Source organism: Sceloporus occidentalis, unplaced genomic scaffold (assembly GCF_023333645.1).
Source record: "Sceloporus occidentalis isolate IW3139 unplaced genomic scaffold, rSceOcc1.0.p SCAF_2, whole genome shotgun sequence".
In the NCBI taxonomy this organism is placed as follows: Eukaryota; Metazoa; Chordata; class Lepidosauria; order Squamata; family Phrynosomatidae; genus Sceloporus; species Sceloporus occidentalis.
Window position 1 is genome coordinate 44,643,634 of NW_028316982.1, and position 10,796 is coordinate 44,654,429.

The window sequence follows — 10,796 nt, forward strand, 5'->3', positions numbered from 1 at the left end:
GTGTTTTTAGCTCAGGGTGAGGTGACCAGAGGTCCTCCTTTTTCTAGGACTTGTCCTCCATTCCAACCATCTGCCCAGGAGGAATCCCAAAATGTCCTCCATTGTGAGCATGGCTAAGAAGCATGGATCTACATTTATACGTTTTGAGCTCAGGCTGACCAGAGGTCCTCCTTTTTCTAGGACACGTCCTCCATTTCAACCTTCTCTCCAGGAGGAATCCCTCAAAGGTCCTCCATTTTCAGCATGGTCAAGAAGTACGAATTTACATATCTAGGAGTGTTTTTTAGCTCAGGCTGACCAGAGGTCCTCCTTTTCCTACATTCCAGCCATCTCCCCAGGAGGAATCCCCACAACGTCCTCCATTTTGAGCAGGACTGAGAAGCACGGATTTATACTGATATGAGTGTGTTCAGCTCAGGGTGGCCAGAGGTCCTCCTTTTCCCCACGTCCTCCACTCCAACCTTCTCTCTTCCAACCTCGCTCAGCTCTGGGCCCCACAACAAAGCCCAACTCCCAGAATTCCACAGCCTTGAGCCAGAAAAGAGTTAAAGCGGTGCCAAACCGGGTTATTGCTCCAGTGTGGATGCAGCCTAAGACACTGACGCACACAAACATACATACATATATATATGCACATGCATACACTCACCCCTCCAAAGGCTGCTTCGGAACTCCTCTCTCTCCGACTCGCTTCTATCTCGCTGGTGTTGTGTGTGTTTTCTTTTTCTTACCCTCCTTTAAACTCCGCCCCTTCTTCCTTTTCATTGGCCGCCTCCGAAGGTTCCATTCCCACACCTTCCCAGCAGCGCCCTCTGCCGCCACACCGGGTGCATTGCAAGACAAAATGCGCCTGCGCACTTTGCTGCCGCTTCTCTCCCTCTCTCTCTCTCTCTCTGTTTAAGGGAAGGGTGCCGCGCGCTCGCTTTGCTCAGCTCCCTACCTCCGCGCGCGGGCACGCGGACACACACAGACACACAGACACACACACAAGGCGCCAACGGTTCATCCTGGCTCGCGCTGAGGGTGGGGGGCGGGGCGAGGGAAATGGATGACGTAGTTATGAAGGGAAACAAAATGGGCGCCTTTATTAAAAAAAACACATAGGGAGCCAGAAAGAAAGTGGATAATAGCCAGGCTTATTTAAAAATAATAATAAAAATAAAAACACTTCCCAATCCAGTATGTTGTTTGCTGAGTCCACAGAAAATAATCCCACTTCCTGACACTACTTTTAACTGTTTTATGGCTCCATGCTATGGAATTCTGGGACTTGTAGTTTTGTGAGATATTTGGTCCTTCCCTGCATATAGAGATCTTGTAGGACCTTTTGAGACTAACTGCAACAAAGAGGTTGGCAGCATGAGCTGTCCTAGACTTCACTCTACTTCCTCAGATGCATTTGGTAGATCGGCACCACTTCCTCAGATGCACCAAATGCGTCTGAGGAAGTAGGCTGAAGTCTTTGAAAGCTCATGCCGCCAACTTCTTTCAGTTAGTCCCAAAAGGTGCTTCAAGATCTCTCTATGTACTGATTCTACAGACTAACACGGCTATAACTCTTAATTTAGCCTTCTCTGGAGTTTATCACACAGGAGGGGTCCTGTGCAGAAATGGGATTTAAAACCCAAAAAGAACACCCAAAAGATGTGCAAAAGTGGAGTTGATTTCCAGACACGTTGGGGTTAATGAGCATTAATATGACATTAACCTGGACAGAAAGTTGCAGGGGGACCACTTGCTTTTTATTTTCGGGATTTTCCCAACGTAAAAAGAATTGCGTTTTGTCAACTTTCTGTCCAGGTCAATGTCGTGTTAATGCATTTTAACATCAATGTCATCTGAAAATCAATTGTACATTTGCATGTCTTTTCTAGTTTCTGTCTGGGTTAATGTTGTGCTACATTTGGATATCGTCTGATAATCATTCTGCTTTTGCAGGGTTTTTTCAGTTGAAATCCCGTTTTCCCTCCCATGTGATAAACTCCTAGGTCAGAGTGCTTTAGTGCCTCACCAAACAACTCTCAGGATCCCCCAGGATGGAGCATCCTCTGCTAGAGAGAGCTCTGGTGCCACAACAGACTCCAATTCCTAGGATTACATAACATAGAGCCCTGGCAGTTAAAAGTGTTATTGAAGTGGGTTATTTCTGCAGTGCGGGTGCAACTGTTGTCACATTCTCTCAGCCTCAGGGAAAGGCAAGGGCAAACTTCCTCTGAACAAAATCTTGCCAAGAAAACCTCACAATAGGTTCACCTGAGGGTTCCCATGAGTCAGAAACAACTTGAAGGCACACAACAACAAGAAATGTTCCACAGTCAGGAACTATGATGGAAATGCAGACACCTACTATTCAGTTACTACAGATATAGAGCATTTATTCAAATGACTTGAAGACACACACGCACACTAGGGCAGTGCTACTTAAATAGTGCCAGTCTCTGTCTAATTTCCAGGAAAGAAACAGTGAGCACAGATTTAATGCTGGTCCCTGGCACATGGGAGAGAGAAAATAATTGCTAGGCACCCACAACAGATAGTCTGATGAGAAGCATTGCTTCAGGCTACAGAAGATTTTAAAGGAAAATGAATTTTTGGCTTGTTAGCCAATTGTTGGGGAGGAGGAAACTGTGACAGCTGGTTGGAGCCATCCCATATTGTTTTGGGCCCATTCTGACGTGGCCAATCTGCCTTGGGTGGCAGCTGAAATTTTTGAAAGTAAAAATGAGCAATTTGTAATAAATGAGTTACCATAGCCATAGGTCCTGGTTTAACAGCGGTCGTGAAGCAGATTTATTGAAACATAAAATATGGGGAAGAGGCAGGGTGATCAGACGCCCTTCTTTTCCAGGACATGTCCTACATTTCCACCTTCTCTCCGTCCTGGATGAATTTCAAAATGTCCACCATTTTGAGCATGACAAAGAAGCATGGATTTATATTTATATGAGTATTTTTTTTAACTTTTATTTTGTCTTGTTCCTGATTTGTGGCCCCAGACAGGGACGTAGCCAGGATTTTAGGAAAGGGGGGGGGGGGTCCAGACTAAATGCCACCATTATAATATGGCTTGGGCGTGGCGGCGCAGCAGCACACACCATTCATTTATCTAATGGAAGGGGGGTCCAGACCCCAAGGACACCCCCCTTGGCTACGTCCCTGCCCCAGAGCTCCCTAACAGAGAAGACTAAATACATGGTGACCAGATGTCTTCCTTTTCCCAGGACATGTCCTCAATTTCAGCCTTCTCTCCAGAGGAATTCCAACATGTCCTCCATTCTAAGCATGGCTAAGAAGCATGAATTTACATTTATGAGAGTCTTTTTAGCTCAGGGTGACCAGATGTCCTCCTTTTTCTGGGACATGTCTTACATTTCAACTTTCAGTCCAGGACAAATTTCAAAATGTCCTCCATTTTGTTGCATGGCTAAGAAGCATGAATTTATATTTATATTAGTGCTTTTAGGTTTTATTTTTGTGTTGTCCTACATTTTTTTCTTAATGTTCTAGATCGTGCGGTGTCTTGACCTCCTTTGCAGATATCACATCTGATCACCTTGGGATAAGGTAAATGGAAAGTATGCTCTGTATGTTATGCTGCACTTACTTGTTCAAAGTCTCCATTTAACTTTGGTGTGGTTTGGTGACTAACAAAAAATACAAATAAAAACAAAGACCATAGATACTCATATGCACTTGAATGACGAACCACTCTTAACATGGGAGGCAAATGTGTTTAAACTGGTCTGCCCAGTCTAAGATAGGGATGGGAAGAAAACTGACAAGGACAAAGGAGAGAGGGAAAATAACCTTAAGTATGAAGGACTCTATTCCAGAGGCATCTTGGAACACAGCAATGTTTCAGCTGATTCAGAAGAACATTTTGGAATAGTGTTTAGATGCCAGCTTCCTTACTTTTAATTCAATCTGTTTCTTGGCAAATAAATTGCAGTACACTCTGCATCTAAGGGAGATAAATTTTGCTCCAAAGTGAAAATGCCTCTAAAGAAGAGAAAATATTGAAGTCCAGGGACACTATTAAGAAAAAAAATGCCATTAAAGTGTCTTTGTAACATTTTTATTTATTTATTTATTTATTTATAAATATGCAAGTAGAGCAGAAACAGAGGCCTGCAGCAAATTCTGCAACAGATTTCTAGGAGAATTTTTTGCACTGCCTAGTACACTGAACAGTTTTCAATTCCCTTTCTCCATCAAACCGCAAATAAAATAAAATAAAAATCCCCAAACTAATAATGTATTGAAAACTTACCTGCTATTCTTTAACTTCTTTGCTTCTCCATGAAATAGGCAGTTGTTCCCCCCCCCCCCCCCCTTTTGTGGAAGAATTTCTAAAGAATTTTGCAAGGCTGCAGTGCTCACCTTACTTTAAGAGAGTGGTTGAGCTCCTGGTTCTTAGAAAATCCCCTTGAGGTCTTCAAGTCATGACCTCTTCCCTTGGGTCTTCTTCTACCTGTCAAGTGCCTGAAGGATGAGTGTAGCGCAGTTCTTGTTCTTGCATTTGGGGTGTCGAGGAGGGAGTAATATGACAGACAAAAAGTTACTTGAACAAAATCTAACACGTATTTAAGTGCCTAGCAGACAATAGTACAGGAAAGCCCTAAAGAAAGACGTGTTGAGATTACCATATATACCTGTGTACAAGTATACGAGTGCCAAGGGAAGATTTTAGGGCCAAATGGCATCATACCTGTGGATAGGTTGAGGGAAAACTTAGATGCATGTAACAAAAGATCTAAAGAGGAAAACACCATTTCTCTCCCTTCTTCTCCATCTCGGGACTTCTCCCGACCATCTAACACCACTTCCTGGCACTGGAGAATTGGGTTTTTTAAAATACATCTTTATTCCAAAAAAAGCGAACATACTACAAATATATAAAATCATTGTGCAATAACTACAAACAGTCATGCAGATAACATATTACAAATTATAGAATGCTTCTTTCTTACCTTCTCCTAATCAGTCTCTCAATATATGTCTCCGTACACCATCTAAGACTTCTTAATCGTTTACCATTCTTCCTTCTCTTCCATCTCTCATATCAATTTTTAATTTCAAATTACTTCTAACCTCCTATCCTGCCTCCTATATCCTCCAATCCTTCATATACATTTCCCTTTCTTCCTTCTCCTCATCTATCCCTCTCTCTCCTTCTGCCTCACTTCCCCCTACCTTCTTGCACTTATTCAAACCTTCCCAAAAACTCACTTCACATACTTAGAGGAGAAGAAGGTTTTAACATTGGATTGAAAGGGAAGGAAATGGAGTGAAATGGGGTGTTTGTGGGCAGAGAAATTCAAAGAAGGAAGATGGGAAGCTTGAAAAGGGGATCACCTCTTTCACACACACACACACACACACACACACACACTCCTGCCTTGGCAGCTCTTTCAGAAATCACTGCTGAGGCACAGAGTGGGAGGCATCTGGCAGTGCATCTTTCAGGACTTTTCTAAGCAATATTACTCTACTGACATATATATAAGTTGACCCAGGATTTTATGGTCAATTTTGGAGCATAAATCTTTCAACATAGTTAGGATAAGTCTTCTTGGGGTTTTTCAGGAAGCCAAGGAGGTTGCAACGGTACTTCTAGTTCTTTGTTTTGTTTCCCATTTTTACCCCAGGACTGGACTGCAAGGAGGACTAAAACAATATTACAAAGATTCTGGGTCATGAGGAATTCCCTTTGAATCAGTTATCTAAGGCAATCATTTCCTGAAGATTTGTTAGAGAAGATTACTACACATGGCTTTTAACTGTACTTAGACCCAGAAAAAATTGGCTTTGATGATATTTATTGAACAATGCCATCTCTGACCCATAGCTTCTCCATCACCAAGCACTGTTAGGGCATCCCTTTCCATTGGCAGGGGAAACCGGTCAATAGCTCACAATTGTGCTAGTCCTCAGGTGTGAAATGCTGCTTCCAGGGCAGCTGTGTTATTGTCATTCACATGGTGTCAGTATTCCCTCCTCTCCTCCCTCTTGCTATTCCCAAGCAGCCTGATTACCCTATTTTTATATTTCTTTTCTTAAAAAAAAAAACACCTTAAATCACAGTAGCAGAGTTCTGAAATTGTGTGAAAAAAGTTAAAATAAAATTTGAAAACTAAAAGGCATGCTGGGTACAGTATTGGGCAGGGAGGCACAATTAAGGAAGAGTCAGAGAAGTAGTGCAATGGCGGCAGCAATCCCAGTTGCATGATTAAAAAGACATGTAATAGCTATTATACAAATAAATACAATTCCGTTTTCCTTGACAAACATGATAGCGGCAATAACAGGGCTCCTGTGGTAAAGCCCTGAATAGAAAAATCTTGTTTGTTGGTGAAACCACAGCAAAAAGGGAGCTAGCTAGTCTAACTTCCTTGGAAAGGAATGCCATAAGCTGTGAGAAGCCACCAAGATGGCCTTTTGCAGTATTCGTATGAAACATACCTTTGAACACAGTGGAACCAAGAGAAGGTACTTTCCTGCAGATCTCAAAACCAAGGGAAGCCTATACAAGATAATATGATCTTTCAGCTAGCCTGTACCAAGTCATATAGGACTTTCCTTTCCAAACTGCAGAAATAAAGCAGCGTGACACCACTTTAACTGTCATGGCTCCATTCTGTGGAATCCTGGGATTTGTAGTTTGGTGAGATATTCAGCCTGGTCTGTCCAGATGCTCTGATGCCTCACCAAACTACAAATTCCAGGATTTCACAGAATAGAGTCATGACAGTTAAAGTTATGTCGAACTGCTTTATATCTACAGTGTAGCTATACCCTTCATAGGTCATTGCCAGCACTTTGGAAATATGCCCAGAAACAGGTTAGTAGCCAGTGCAGCTGTTGTAATTGGGGGATGGAGATATAAATCCCCATAGCAAACACAAACCCTGATCAACAGTTGGCTGCAGTATTATGAACCATATGCACTTCCCCCATGCTCTTCAAAGGCAGATCCATGTAGAGTGCATTATAGTAATCCAAATGAGATGTGTGAGTTATGGGTCACTGTAGCTAACTCAAACAACCAGGAACGGGCATAGCTAGCAGTCTAGTTTTATTTGTGAAAATGCACTCCTAGCCACTGCTGAAACCTGGATTCAACCTCAGGGCTGAGTCCACAAGTACACCCAGACTTTTTTTGCATGAGAGTGTACACCCACCCAGCACAGATTCAATCCTTATTCTCTGATCTATCTTTTGACTGGTCTGTCTTGTCTGAAATAAGCTTTAGTTTGTTTCTCCTCATCCTGTCCATTACTGCTACCAGATATTGCATACCTGCCAACATTTCACATATGAAGATCATGACGTGTTGCCAAGCAACATCAGAAGTGGTCAAGATGGCAAACATTATTTTTTTAAAATATTTTTATTACAGTTTTCTTACATATACAGAAATAAAACATTTTGCACTTCATTATCTTATATCTAAAAGACATCAAACATAGCATTTCTCAGTAAATGATTTGGTTTTGCTGTCAGTCAATATTTCTCTCCTGTCTCTTCATCATTCTCTTTGATTTGAGCATCCGTGGATGGCAAACTCATATTGTCCCTAATGACGGCGAGTGTGCAGACGTGCCACCATTGGGGACAAAAGTCCCTCTTCTTACTTCGTCTTTCCCTCCCTTCTTAATTCCTTCCCTCCCTGCCTCCCTTACTCGTTCCTTACCGCCTCCTCACTTCCACCTCGGCCTCCTCACCACCGCAGCCATGAGAAAGGCCTGGTAGTGGTGTTGGAGGCCACTTGGCCCTTCCGCAGCGGTGGCGGCAAGGAGGCAAAGGCTTGGCCTCCAGCACTGCCACCCAGCCTCGTTGCCACCACCAATACAACAGCAGAAGGGCCAGGTGGTGGCCTGGAACCCTCTTGGCCTCCAACACTACTACCAGGCCTTTCCCGTGGCTGCGGCGGTGAGAAGGAGGTAAGTGGGGAGGGGAGGAACGAATAAAGGATGACTCCTTTCAAATATTATTATTATTATTATTATTATTATTATTATTATTATTATAAAAGCAGCTTTCAAACGTCTGCTCTTTGTACATTTGAATTACAAGTCTCCTCTTTTTTATTTAATCTTTTTATTCATAAGCATCGATTAAAATCTTACAAAAAAGACAAAATTCACATACAAACATATATTCCTTACTTACATCTCTCATTCATATTATTCATATCTTTCGTTACTTCCTTATTTGAATTTCTTTTTGCTTCTCAATACTTTCTTCATCGTGCTACTCTTTTAACCGTGTTTTTAACTTTCTTTCTGTATCCTTATGCTATCTTCTTTTTCTCTTTTGATTTCATACTCTGATTGTCCTTTTCAGAGAGAAAAAAGCATAATAATTCTTTTTATCTTCTTTGCCTATGAGAAGTTCTCCCATCATTGGGTCTATCCCTACAGTTTTGGTATCTAGTAAATATATATATATATGTATGTGTGTGTGTGTGTGTGTGTGTGTATATATATATATATATATATATATCATTTGTCTGAATAAAAACAAATCTCCTCTTGACTACTCTAGCAAATGCTTTCTCTGAGGCCTGTAGGCAAAATGATGCTTATTATGAATCCATACAGCCACATTTTTAATGCAAGTTGTACTCCACAATAATTTCAACATCATGCATGTCTTGCCTGACTGCTTTCTTTTTCCAAAGTACAAGAGGAAGCCATGATGAAGGCATAACAGATTGGTCTTTCCACATTTAAGCACTTCACCTGGAACACTGCCTGCCTATGTGCTTACCACCCACAGTGTTTGTATGACTTAGCCAAGCTCTGGTACTGTAGCATTCAAGTTAATCATAACTCTGTCATTTCATCAGCTGCTGCCTATCAGACCTTTGCTTTGGTAGAATACTAGAGGAAAAATTCCATACAATACGACATCTGTTGTTTCTTTCAGGTCAAGGCTTACTCTGTTGCCTATATATATATATATATATATATACACACACACACACACACACACACACACACACACACAGACAATGCATATGGAACTGACACTGTAAAACTCCCAATCTGTTCTGTCCTAATTAAGTCAATTCAATTTCATTATCAGAATCCTTTTGTTCTGGTGAATTATATTAATGTCTAAACATACCAGATCAACGTACTAAAGCTATTAGAGGTCCATGTGGTTTAGTACTTATTAGATATGTTCGAATATTTCCCCAGTAAATTTATTTCTTCTATGGAGTATCCATTATGTTATAGGAAATAATATAATACAGTGGGCTCTTGGTATCTGCTGAGGTTTGGTTCCAGGACCCCACATGGATACCAAAATCAGTGGATGCTCAAGTCCCATTATACACTCGTCCCTCCACATTAACTGGGGTTAGGGGCACAGGATCCCTGTGAATGTGGAAGAACCACAAATAACAACAACACTATGTTTTTACCTGAGAGAACACCTCTCTAGGAATCTCTAGGTCCTCCAGTGCAACTCTGTGGTCAACCTCTGCCAGACATTGACCACAGAATTGCACTGGAGGAGCTACAAATGTCCAGTAGAGTGTTCTCTCTAGGAAAATCTTGTTTTGATCTGGCAGAACTGATTTTTTGGCTTTTGGTTTTCACCTGAGAAACAGAGGGAGCAGGAGGGGGAGACACTTTCCAGCAGGCCTCTCCATTTCCCCATGCCTTTATGCATAGTTGAGCTTATGTGCCATCCACACTACCTAAGTCTCATGCTATGTATCTCATTGCAGTCTCCTCCCAGTCATGCTGGTGCTCAATTGTTATATTATGGTATTGCTGAATTCATAAGTGTGTCAGGGGATGTTCTAGGGTACTAGGGTAAGTTATTCCCTTACATTTTTCAGTTTTTTCAGATGAAAAGTTGCAGATATCTTTTGCGGGTAGGTATTCATGCTGTTGTATCCATTCCACAGTTTGACTAACATAACCAATCTTTACATCTTTTTCTTTCCCAGTTTTGAGCCCAGAGGAGTTTAGGAGTCTGAAAACCCATAGACAATTGCATTATCGAACCCAAGCTACCTAACTGTGCATCCTCAAAACACAGAACACAGAAAATGATGGAAAGCCAAAGAGCATTAAGAAACCAGACAAGGACTAAACCTTCTAGCAGCTGATACAATATGTGTGTGTTTGTTTTTTTAAAATCCCATTGCAATCTTATTTCTTTTGTGGGGTATCCATTATAATGCAGCATATAAGATTATATATATTCTCTTTCCCCTTCCAGTAAAATATATCCAACACAATGTATCTGGTGTATTGTACACGTCTTTGCTAGTTGGGCACTTGTAACAAGAAATCGTAGCTTCATAGCTTCTCATTCCATTTCCACATCCACTCTTAAGACTGAATCTTGGCAATTCTAATTCAGATGTGTATATCTGTCAACAATGCTATTCTAAGTGAAAAATTCATTTTTGGTAAGCAGGGTTCAGAGAGTGGTTCGCCTAAGGCTACTATGTGAGTTACCTGCTTAACAAAGTAGAAGCAAATCTTTTATACAATCATTGTGTTGCTACAAATATGTCAAGTCTGGTTTACTGAGTTTAAAAGCTTTTTTAAAATACTTTCTATTATTCCAGTACAATACTGCAAAGGGCTGTTCTACTACCATATCCTAAAAGCTATACAGCAAAATGAAAACACAGAAATGGCTTTTTAGAAGTATAGGTCCTTCAGCACATTTCCCTTAGCAGCCATAGATGCATATAACTATTTCCTATGACTTCTGATGATGGAGTGCATCCAAACTAAAATTCACAATAGTTTTTGGAGCTGATA

At 41.2% G+C, this 10,796-nt stretch overlaps 1 protein-coding gene and 1 long non-coding RNA gene across 4 annotated transcripts in view; one reads left to right on the forward strand and one right to left on the reverse strand.

The window, feature by feature from the left end:
- The window catches only part of PXYLP1 (2-phosphoxylose phosphatase 1), an 84,987-nt gene extending 82,930 nt beyond the window's left edge, over positions 1-2,057 (reverse strand). The window contains exon 1 of one of the 3 annotated variants that reach the window (XM_089509246.1): positions 2,012-2,057. The gene's annotated coding sequence lies outside the window, so the exon portion shown is untranslated. Of the gene's footprint in view, positions 1-649; positions 724-2,011 lie in introns of those variants that run through there. The other 2 variants (XM_089509248.1, XM_089509245.1) reach the window with 2 other exon arrangements.
- On the forward strand, positions 1,357-10,339 carry LOC149318215 (uncharacterized). The gene is made up of 3 exons (XR_016280008.1): positions 1,357-1,505; positions 3,508-3,564; positions 9,968-10,339. It is a non-coding gene; the product is annotated as an uncharacterized LOC149318215 (long non-coding RNA).
- Positions 10,340-10,796: the final 457 nt, after the last annotated feature.